We start from the raw sequence: 12864 nt of genomic DNA on the forward strand, positions 1-12864 counted from the left end.
GCAAGACTGATTTTATATATGTGAACATACACATAACACCCACACACACATTAACCAAGGACTGAGAAGGTAAGAGAAATAGAAAGAATAAAAGAGAGGAAATGAAAAAGAGAAAAATAAAAGTGTGTCTCTTAAAAACTTAGATCAGATCATCTTATTCTACTATTTATGGTTCCTTAATGAATGTTCACTGTGCATAGAATAAAATTCCAATTCCCTTACATACCAGCATAATGCCACATGACTTGGGTTCTGACTTCCTTTGAGACCTCATCACCTGCTACACTTCACTTGGTATAGTATAGTATAGTAATAACATTAGCCTTTTTTCCCTGAATCTATAAAACTTCCAGGTCTTCCATGCATTATGACCTTTACACTTGCTACTCCCTTTGCATGAATTTTCTGATACCAATTTTTCACATGGTCAGTTCTTTTTATTCAGATCTGATCAAATGTTACCTCTTCAGAGATGTCATCTTGCCTAAAATTATCTGTCACCCTATCTAAAGTAGCTAACCCTATTCACCCATCCTTTCTCACCATGCCAAGCCTGTATTATTACCTTCATAACATTTAATGCCATTGAAGATTATCATATTTGTTTATTAGTTTATTTTTCTCTCTCTTCCGTGTTGTATTTTAAGCACCATGTGAACAAGTACCTTGACTTCTTTTACCATCCTATACCCAACTTCAAATATAGTAGGAACTCAACAAGTAGGTTCAAAAAAATTAAGATATGTGTGAACTGGTTACATATTTTCAATGGAAATTATGGCCATTTTTGTTGAGATTCCTTAGTCCATTGCATAGTCCCACAAATGTGGATGGTTCAGATTCAGCTACATTCAGTCAGACCTTAGGGGAATTACTCTTAACAAACTAACTGAGGAATCTACCAGTTCAGTAAGATAGTGCTAAAAAAGATTAATATCTCATTAAAGTCTCCATTAAACTTGCCACTGACTTCAGTGCACCGTGACATAAAGCAATGATGCTGTTGGACTACTGACTTTACTGTATGGCACTGCTTACAGATAGCTTCATTGTAGCAGCAAAGGGGAGATGACAGAAGATTTTTGCCTTATATTTTGCTATCTTAGAAGACAAGAAACTTGTATCTTGAATTAGTGTTTTTTTTTTTTGAAAAAGACTTTGAATAAAACTTTCTTCTTTAACAGATACAAAATATTTTGCTGAAGCAATGGAAACAAAAGGCCCCAACATTGTTACTTTGCGATACTACGTTTTGCAAATACATGGCCTTAGAATGTCTTGAAAACAGGAAAGAAACTAAATGCTTTATAGAATCAAAATGAAAAAACGCAGCAGAGTCCAAAGTTTAGCAAAACAAGAGGAATACTCTGAAGATCTCTCTGGTTTTTATTCTCTTTCTTTTCACCAGGGAAATCTGTCTGGAACTCCATAGGACATCTGAGGTCTACTCCCTTCCCTTCCTTGTTACTTTCTGAAAGGCATAGCTTAGTGTCAGAAAAACAAATCACCAACAAGATATATTTCAAACCTGACCTAATTCTGACTAGGCCACAAGAGCATTTCAAGTACATATTTACCCTACAAGATTAATCTCATTTTGAGCAGTTATTCAGACATGTAGATGTCAGTACATTAAACCAAACAAACTCAGTAACTGTAATTGCACTTTAAGTTCCTAGACACAGATTGACTATCAAGTGTAAATTTACATATCATGCTCTTAATAATTTGTTTTTCCTCTTATCACACTTAAAAATAAATAAAACTTTATGCATGAAAATGTAACATTCTGATCAAGAGGGTTATTTGTTTTTATTTATTTATTTTACTTTTTTAATTTTTTGGCTTGGAGCTAAATACATCAGATTATCATAATCTATTGTCATTTTCTCTGAATCTGGCTTTAATAAGAGAGTTCCAAAATATTATCTTTCCTAAATACATTTTATTTAGGGGTAAAGAAGACATATTTGGATGCCCTTAGTAGTTACACTTTCATTTTATTTTATTTTATTTTTAAAGATTTTCTCTCTCCACTGAGCAGGGAGCCTGATGCAGAACTTGATCCCAGGACCCTGAGTTCATGACCTGAGCCATTCAGGTGCCCTACCCTTTCATTTTAAATCAACAAATTGCCATACAGCTTATCATAACAATTCACACATCATTTAATCTCCCAGAGCTTAGTCACCCAGGAGAACATGTAAAATTAAAATTGTACACGTGGACTAAAAAACTGAAAATAGAACCATGGACTTGGGGTGACTCCAATAAGAAGTAGATATTGCTGAGCTTGTATCTGATCAATCAACTAGTCACTCTATCTCTTTATGCTACTTAATCTGTATCAGCAGCTAACAGAATCATTTAATAAAATGGTTCTAAAATAAACATTTTAGGGCGCCTGGATGGCTCAGATGGTTAAGCGTCTGCCTTCGGCTTAGGTCATGATCCCAGGGTCCTGGGATCGAGTCCCACCTCAGGCTCCCTGCTCCTTGGGAACCTCTTCTCCCTCTGCTTCTCTCTCTCTCTCTCTCTCATGAATAAATAAATAAAATCTTTAAAAAAATAAAAATAAACATTTTAGAGACATGTCAAAAATCCTAAACATTCTTTATATTAATTCTATTTGTAAGATGTGAGAAGAGAAACAAGCATATTTAATATCCTAATGTTATTAAATACTAAGGTGTGATTTTAAATAGTATTAGAAGGAGCTAGGTTAATTTGGAGAGTGTTTAATGATTTCTACTCTTTCTTAGATGATCTTGTTTTTATTCAGTTAACATCTACCATAAATCCATAATATATTCCCCTTCCTGTCCATCATATAATTTATAACGTCCTGTGCAGTACTCCTGTACTATAAGGAGAAATACTTCCTTATCTTTGTTCTAATTTCTAGTTCTTTCATCATTATCCCTATCATAATATGTACTTGGATTTTCTATTGATTCAATGAGTGACTTAACAAGTTTTTATTAGACTGCTCTATGGCAACTGCTCTTCAATCACTAAAGATACAGTGGTTAAAAGAGAGATATGTCTGCTTATATGAAGCATATATTATAGTGGGGAAAGGCAATGAAGAAAGGAAGAAAGGAAAGGAGAATAAAGTTAAAAAAAACATAATAAAAGAGGAAAAGTTTAGATTGAATGATGTGGTTACACCTTTTTCAAAAAAATTATATCCTGACATTTTTTAAAACAAGTAAGGGGCGCCTGGGTGGCTCAGTCGTTAAGCGTCTGCCTTCGGCTCAGGTCATGATCCCAGGGTCCTGGGATCCAGCCCCCGCATGCGGCTCCCTGCTCTGCAGGGAGTCTGCTTCACCCTCTCCCACTCCCCCTGCTTGTGTTCCTTCTCTCCCTGTGTCTCTCTCTGTCAAATAAATAAAATCTTTAAAAAATTTTTTAAAAAATAAAACAACATGTAAGACCTTATTCAAGATTATTCAATAAGAATACTGTAATAGGGAAGAGAGATCCAGCTCAATAGTGAACCAGAAAAGACAGCTGGGGATTTATAGCTAAGGAGCAGAGTGAAGGGATCAGTGGGTGGGAAATTCTAAGAGGAGACAACAAGGGTAGGGGGATTCTTGCTAAACTAACGATAAAATTCTTGCTGAAGGCAGGACAGGGTGATCAGATATCAAGGATAAGAGACTCTGTCTAAACTGGCTTAGTAGGATTCTTGCTAAAACTGAGGTAGGCAGGCCAGGGAAGGACTGGGGCCCAAGTCCAGGACTAGTTGAGAGGAGGGCTTTAAAAAGTTTGATCAAGGAGAGTGTCTTTGTCAAACTCTTTCTGGTTCAATTTAAATTAAATTAGTTAAGTAAGGGTGGAGCTTAATTTGACATCTGAATATCGGTTAAGGGCCAGTTAAGCAAATAACAAGGATAACATTACAAAGAGAGCAGCTACAATAAATGCTCCTTAAAAACTAGTTTGGCTTAATGGAGAGAGTAAAAAAATCTATACAGCTGGAGCAAAGAGAGTGAGGTAGGCAATGTCTATAAAACTAGGACAAATAGTTTGGACAGATTTATTATATGTTTTGGGAAAATAATCAATAGGAATTGAGTCAAATGTACGGATTTCAGGAAAATCAAAGATCAAGAATATCTTCTAGATTGTTGCCTTGAACAAAACTTGGTGAATGGTGGTAACATTGGCTGAGGTTGGGAGACTGTAGAGGAAACAGACATGAGGAAATACTGGGTTTTATGAAGTTCGAGATGCTATTTCTAATCCTAATGGGCAGGTCAGTTGGCAGTTAAAGATATCAGTCTGGATTTTATGTGTGTGTCCAGGGTTTGAGATGCATGACAAATAGATTTCATCTAATACCTTTGAGAATCAAATGATGTCACACAGAGAAATCAAGAAGAGGACACAAGGCAAAGATTCTAGGGCACTCTCACATTTAGAGGTCAAACCCAAAAGAGAGGCAGGCAAGAGGGCATGAATAAGTGTGTACTGTGAGGCAGAATAAAATTCAGAAGGATGTGGCATCCTGGAGGGTAAGAAAAGGATGAATTTCAAGAAGGGCAAGAGGTCAAGTACACTGATTTCTCCTGAGAGATTAAATAAGAGAGGTATCCATTGGTATACTTACTAAATAATTGCCATGGCTTTATTAGACTAGAATCCATGTAAAGGATGCAGAGAAAGGTAAGAATTTATGTTGTGGAGCAGAGATTTGGTGTAGTAGCTGTAGGAGGATGATGTAGAATCAACGGAGAGTATTAATTTTTAAGACAAGAAATAGCATGCTTGTTTGCTAATGGGAATGATCAATAAAGAAGGGGAGTGTCTAATTAATGAATTAGACAAAGGGGGAAGTGCTTGAGGCAAGACTGGTGGAGATCCAGAATGGCTAGCCTTAGACAGGATTGAAGACAATCTATCATCACCTAAGGAAAGGGAGAAATTAGGAAAACAGACTAGCAAATTTGTTGGTGGAAAGATTAGGTAGGTTTTGTCAGATGGCCCTATTTTATTTATTTATTTATTTATTATTATTTTTAGATGGCCCTATTTTAGATGAAGTTCATCAGCTGTTAAGGAGAATGTGTATAGGTTTAAGAATTCAGAAGACAGTGTTATTTAAAAGCATAGAAAATCAACATATTTGGTAAGTGGTATGATAATCAGGTAATTTTGAGTGAATATGACTCACAGTGAGCCCTTGTTACAAATTCCCATTAATATATATTTATGTGTGTGTGTTGCGGGGTCTTGTTATTCTGATATTCATTGTAAAGAGTACTCAAATTTTAAAAAGCATTTTTCTTATTTAAGGAACTAAGCTAGTGTTTGAGTGGTGGAATATATATGTAGAAGACAAGGCCTAACATCTACCAACTGTGGCAGGTTAATCTGAAATTAAGAGTAAAATCTCAAGGAGATCTATGGGGTTTACTATAATATCAGAAACAGGGATATGTGTGCAAAACTTTTATATATGAATTTAAAGCATTTAATTGAAGAAACAATTTTATGGAAACATAAATGAGAAAGTCTATAATTTTCTATCATTTATCCATCATTTATTATTTAGTGAAAAAAAAACAGGAAAAAAAGCACAAAGATTTTATGCTATTTGATGTGGGTCTTGAAGCTTCAAAAAAAAACAGTATGAAAAAGAATGAAGACACGACTCAGTTCCTCTCTCTGTATTCTTACCAGGTCAGAAATATTCCACTTTTGTTATTTTAGTTGAATTGCTATTACCTCTATGCTAATAACGTCTATATTCTTGGCTCTGGCCTCAAGCTCTAATTTTATAATTTCAGCTCTCTAGAGTAAGTTTGCACTTGAAAGTTTCATTTTCATCTTAAAATAAAAGCATCTAAAATATGACCAATCATGTTACTCCATAACTAAGATCATCTACCTGCATTCTAAATCTCTTCATCCTAATGCTATTTTCTCTTTCCTGGAACTGAAAAATGAAGATTATCTTTTGATTCTCTCTCAAGATGACCACTCTCATCCAGTTAAACAATAAGATTTTTGAAGTCTTCCTAGAAATATTTCTTGAAATGTTGCCAATTTTTCAACATCCTAGAATGCCCCTTTATTCACTCTAAACTTAATTAATGCTGTTCCTTCAAATATGGTCAACTACATGGTCCACTTCTCTTCCAAACCAGTCAGCATAACACTATCAAATTTATCTTCTGGAATCTGTTTAATTTTATTTATGCCTTCTTAACAATTCAATAATTTATCCATAAAATAACTATTTGTGTAATTACATTTTTTTCGGAAGTAGTACACAATATAGTAAGCAATGATGCCTACATGAATGCCTCCATTATCAATTTGATGAGTCTATATTTAATCCTGAATCCTGAGTTTATACTTAATCCTGGGTTATATTGAGTCCTAGAGACTCACTCCTACATTTTTTACCAAGAAAATAGTATTATCTGATAATATTTTAGTAAGTCACTCTAGGAACAGCAAAAAAAAAAAAAAAATACACTGGAGGACAGCAAAATAAAAGTTCTGTTAAGACACAAATACAATATTTCAGAAAAAAATTAAAAGAATGTAGAAGATTTAATACTTATAAGAATCTTAAATGTTAAAAATTTCTTCTCTTCCAACAAATGCAATATTCTATATCTCTGTCCATTCCTTTGATAAATCTACTATTGTTGCTTACTTGTCTCTGTGCCACTTTTCAAATACATAGTAAGAGAACATGGACTTTCTCATTAGACTTTGCATCTAATTCCTTAAGGTATAACCACCCTGGAGTGGGTTTTCTGCAGTGCCTAGAATAAGTGTCAGCAAGTAGCAGCCCCTGTGGTATTGTTAACTCTTTAAGCAGTAGATAATGAAGCCATTAATTCATTTATGAGACATCCACATTACACTCTAAAATGGTATGTACTACACATTTTAATATAACTGTTGAATGCAGTAACAATTTTTATTTCCTCACATTTCCACCTAGGAAAAAAAAGTTGGAAATCTTCCATTTATAAATCTGATAATCTGTGTATACTGCCTTACACAGAAACTGCAGAATATCCTTAACTTCTATTGCAAATAAAAACTAAAACAATAGCTTTTCTCTACCATGGTGAGCTAAATTGAATCCTAAGTAAGGTATTTAATAAGCAAAACATGTAAATAGGAATAATTCGGGCATAACTATATTGTTATAGAATGTACATAAATAATAATTCTATAGTTTGTACTTGATTTTTCAAGATAAATATAGAAAACATTTAGTAAATGGATTAAAGCCTGAAAGAAATTAATTCAAACATAGATATGTTTTACTCTTTTTCTATAATTAATTTCTTCTTTATACTTTTTTTAGGTTAAAGACATAGACTTTTTATTTAGGTCTAAATAAATATTTAGAATATTTATAAATACATAATTTTAAATGAAAATTCGACTGCTAAATATAAAAATATGTAATCAAGTTACAGATGGCATCATATTTGGCCAAAGTAACATGTAACAATATCAAATGACAGCCTAAGTTAACATTTGAGTCTATCTTAATAACTGAATCATTTTATTTGCTATGCACAAATCATTGAATGTAAGGATTAAACAATACCAACAGATTCAATGCTAAATACATACACAGGCACAAACCACATGCATACCATCTAATTAAAATATTACTTTTATAAAAAGTTAGATTTCTTTGGACTACACAGAAACAAAAGATATAATCTCTTTATTCTGAAAACATAATATGAGGAGACACCGAAATACTGAATTGAAAAAATAAACAATGAGAGCAGTCACTGAGAACATTTGTTAACAGGTATTGAAAACTAACAACTTAACCAAGTTAAGATATTCTCACAAGGTCAAACTGATGCTTCATCCTCTTTGATCCTATACTTACTATCTAGTTACTCATCTTCTCTCCAGATTCACTCTTGACCCTTTTCCACCAAGCCCTGTGGTCCAAAGTTTTGAACCTTGTCACACTACATCAATAGGATGATCCCTTTGCTTTCTGGCTTCTGACTGGTATGACTAATAGACTGTAGGTTATGTATGCGTGGCTCTCTCCTGACAGCTACCAGCTTTCCCTGAGTTTTGGTAGCTCCTGCTTCTCCTTTTTTTTTTGCTTCCCCATGAGTAGATGTGGCCATTAGTTTCCCTCTATTGTTAGCCTGAAAGTCCTCCATGATTCTTGATTTCCATCAATCTGTCCCACACCTTTGTAATCATTTTATTAAAATTTTATCATTCATCTTTTTTCCCCTTTTATTCTGCCAATCCATTATCTTCTGGGATGCTGACGCATTCTAAATGGCATGAATTTGGTGTTTAAAATAAATTTACAATGGCAACATAGAGTGAAGAAGATGTAATAAAAAATACATCATGACAAACCAGTTATTTACATTAAAATATAAATATCTCTAATTTCTCTTGTTTGGCTTTCATACTTTATCCTTTCATTGTCTTATTAAATTAACATACAAATATTTGTGAAATACCAAACAAGAGAATGAGACTATAATAATAAGATGTATAGATTTCTTGCTTTAATTATGAAGGAAGGAGTGATGTGATCAGATTTGCATTTCTGATGTCTCTGACAGTTGTACTGGAAGTGGATAGAGAAAGCAATGAATGGACGTGGAGAGAGAAGACAAGTACATTTGGACAGGGGTTAATTATAACATAATCCTTACATTAACACAACTATAGCTTGACCATTTTAATATTTTAATGAGCATTTCGTTTTTTTGTTAATTTTAATTGACTTTCTTAATTCTTAATTTTTTCCGATTAATGAATGCACATACACAAAAACTTCTCCACTCAGTTTTAGAAGATTCCTAGCCAAAATCCATACATAGACTCATAAGTAAACAATATATGAACCACAAGGGAACAGATTTGGTAAATATTCTTACTAGGTAAGTAGAATCAGGTTTATACTACTGTTTAATGTTCATATCATAAAAATAATCTGAATTAATCAGGGATGTAAACATATAATATATAAAATACAAAAAAATGGGTAATATTTTGAGAAATATAATGGATCTTAGCTGATATATATTTTTGCTAGTTAGCCTGAGACATTCAATTTTCTGAGGTTTCTGTCTCTTTGTTTAGTTTGTTTTTGATAAGGCAGGTAGGGCAGAGAGAAAGGGAATGATTTAGAGTTATTTAATAGTAATGAAAAGAAAAAATATTCAAATTCTGATACAATAGAGTTTTAATTGCTTAATATGGTTAAAATTTTACTATTTTTTTTTTTTTTTAAGAGAGTGCATGCATGTGAGCAGGTCTGGGGAGGTAGGGAGAGGAGAGGAGAGGGAGAGACAGAATCTTAAGCAGGCTCCACACCCAAAGCAGAGCCTGATGCAGGCTCCATCTTACCACCCTGAGATCATGACCTGAGCCAAAAATCAAAAGCTAGATGTTTAACTGACTGAGCCATCCAGGCGCCCCTAGTTAAAATTTTAAATACAGGAATTCTTATATCTAAAGTCCTATTTTACAGCACCACTAGATGCTTTAAAGCCATGCATATATAGAGAGAAATGATTCTGGATTTCTCTATTCTATTAATTCAACACTGCATGACTCACATCAACTTTCAGCCTCAATGTACAAAGGACAGATTTTATGCCCATAGTATAAGCCATGAGGGCCTCTGTCCTCGGGGAAGAGGATATAAAATCAATTAATCCCAATTAAGAATGGAAGGAAGAGGGCGCCTGGGTCGCTCAGTCTTAAGCGTCTGCCTTCGGCTCAGGTCATGATCCCAGCGTCCTGGGATCGAGCCCCGCATCGGGCTCCCTGCTCTGCGGGAGGCCTGCTTCTCCCTCTCCCACTCCCCTCTGCTTGTGTTCCCTCTCTCTGTGTGTCTCTCTCTGTCAAATAAATAAATAAAATCTTAAAAAAAAAAAAAAAGAATGGAAGGAAGAACAACAGAATTTCTTATGGCAAGGGTGATTATATAAGAAAGAAAAAAAAAGGGAAGGAAAGATACACATGGATGTGATCTCTGCTCTTTGGTCTTCAATGCAATGTGGTCAAGGTATGTTAGGTTACTTTAAGAAAAATGGCAAGTACAAGGGCTTTTGCCTGAATTCAGATTTTTGTTTGAGACTCTTGAAAGAGATCATGTTACAGGCTCTCCAGAGCAGCCTGAATGGTGGGACGGACGTCAAAACAAAATAGTTGATACACTATGCCAAGTCTATTATTCTCTCTTGAGCTTTTCTTTTTTCCCACTTCCCATGATTCACAGAAGAGACCAGGATGTTCCTGACTGTCCCTGTGGGAGGCATGGTATTTAGCTGAGGGTCTCTAACCAGATAATTTTCCATAGGGAATTTCCACCGTCAGGTATAAAGTGGTAGTGTAATGGAGGGCAGCAGAGCAGAAAACCTGAGCTGGGTACGATGTGAATTTAAATTAAAACTTAAAAAAAAAAAAAAAAAAAAAACAATCCACAGCACTACTAGCAGAAGCAAAAACAAAGTTGGACCAAAACCTTTCCTAAGAGGCTATAGCATAGTACTAAGCAGAGTGAGAGAGAGCACAGACCATGAAATCCTTCTGCTTCAACTTTTAGAAGCTAATTTTGACCTAATTCTCAGGAAAGAAACCAGTCACAACAGATACCAGGACTGAGAACAGTTCAAGAATATTAAGCACAAATCAGAGGCACTTTCTCTCCCTCAACCAATGGGACCCAAGAGAAAGCTTAACTTGGAGGAAAGAGGGGTTCTTAAAGACTGAACATTAATCTAAAAGGGAAAGAGTTACTTGAAAGCTCAAACTGCAGGATCAAACTAAAATTACTGGAGTCAACTGAAACTTATATTTTCTTATACTGAAATAAATTAGAATAGTTTCAGGGAAATGAAGAAACAGAATTTTTGGTGCACACTTTGTAGTAGTATGGATAAATCTGTGAACGTATTTAAATGGTTTACAACACACTAAAATAATGTCTTTTTTTTTTCTGTTGAGTGGACAGTTCTGATCATAAAAGAATTCAGAGGGGGAAAATCCATTGTACTAAAACAAGAAATTTAACTAAATGTAACAGAATATCTACCTGAGTCTGATCCATGCAAACACTAACTCTATACCCTGGGAATGAGGCACCTATCTAGGAGAACAGCTTTATGATTGAAAAACCATAAAAATATAATTAAATAGTAATTAGAGGTAGAATAATGCATGGTTTAATTAGTTCTATCTTGGTTAAAAAAACTGGAAAGATATTTGGGTGGAGTTTGTATAATATGACATAACATGATTTAATTAAGGATAAAATCTAAACTATATATGAAAAAATAAAAGCTCCATAATTAAAGACACTTAAATAATAAAAGCTTCATAATTAGACACTTAAAAAATAAAAGCTTCATAATTAAAGATACTTAAATAAGTTATATATCTACTGGTTGTTATTGTTTTTGTTTCATTTTGGTTTTCTTCCATTGAACTTGGTTGAAGTCACCCAAGATAATCAGTTCCCATATGCTCAGTTCCCGTAAGTTGCATATCCTTACGTCTCACTTGATTCACCATTGTACCCTACTACCCGGAAACATCCATAAATTGAAAAATGGTGGAAGATCATTTTCTTTCCCTGCTAAAAACACTTAATCTGTTGCTTATGTGCTCTCACTTTCCCTTTAGTATCACCCAGAAGGGTTGGGCCCACAGGCCACAATTTGATTGGATTACTTTTAACCTTCACATAAAATTTAACTTGGTATTTGACACTAAAATGTGGCTTTCTTACGAATATATTACACAGGCATTTCATGTTTTACCACTTGTTTATGTGATGTGCTTGTGCAACATGTTCTAAACATAAGGTTTATCAAAGAAAAACAGAATTGGCTACAGAAAATGGAAATATGAAGTGACAAAGGGTTTTAAAAAGGAGTGTACTAGCATGTTCTATTTCCACAATGCCCATTCGACCTGGATTACATCTTCCACTGCTTCATCCACTTTCATTCATGAATCCACAGCAGCCAGAAACTTGGGTTTAACTCCATTCTCTATAGCTCCTGATTATATAACATTCACTCTCTCTGGGAGAATGTGTATTAATTTCAAAATTTTGAATATGATCTTATGCAGAACACAACTTTGTTATATAAGTAATGCCGCTTAACCTAGGAAGATTGTCATCAGTTACAAAATAGCTTCTGCAGGTTAAGTCTTTTTATGACACACAAAGAATGAGAATAGGGGCACTCTAGAAACAAATGGGCTCCAGCTCAAATATTTTCCAATCACGGAACTGAAAGAAGAAAAGAAAGAAGACTCTCATTTCACTACCACAGCTTTATCACGCTATCTTAAGCACTGGGAGAGAAACATGGAAATTCTGGGAAATCTCTCTTTGGCCCTCTAATCCAGTGTTCCAAGGGAGACAGCACTAACACCAGATTATGGATATGAAAGCTCAATACTTTGGCAATATTGTGGACTAACTAGAACTTAAATGCTGGGATAAAAAACTGGCCATTCAGCCAACTGGCCATTTAGCCCAGAAAGGTGAACATTTTCCTGGATTATATCTTCTCCCTTTAACATTCCATTGCCGTAATTGCTTTTCTTTCAAAAAATAAAAAAACATTCCTTTTACTCCATGATACTGCCTTAGTTCATGTTCTTACCATTTTTTGTTCGTGGCTATTGTGAAAGCCTCTTAACAACTCTCTGTGTTTTTAATCTTTTCCCCACAGGGACATTGATTATTTGGTATATATTCCTCCAGTGCATAAAACTTCTCACTGGCCTAAGTTTCTTATCTTATCTTATCTAAAACTTATCTGGCCTAAGTTTCTGCCAATTTTCTCTTCCTCAATCATAACAAGT

This window comes from Eumetopias jubatus, unplaced genomic scaffold (genome assembly GCF_037043125.1).
Source record: "Eumetopias jubatus isolate StellerSeaLion01/CBP00866 unplaced genomic scaffold, mEumJub1_p1.0 scaffold_5, whole genome shotgun sequence".
Classification (NCBI taxonomy): Eukaryota; Metazoa; Chordata; class Mammalia; order Carnivora; family Otariidae; genus Eumetopias; species Eumetopias jubatus.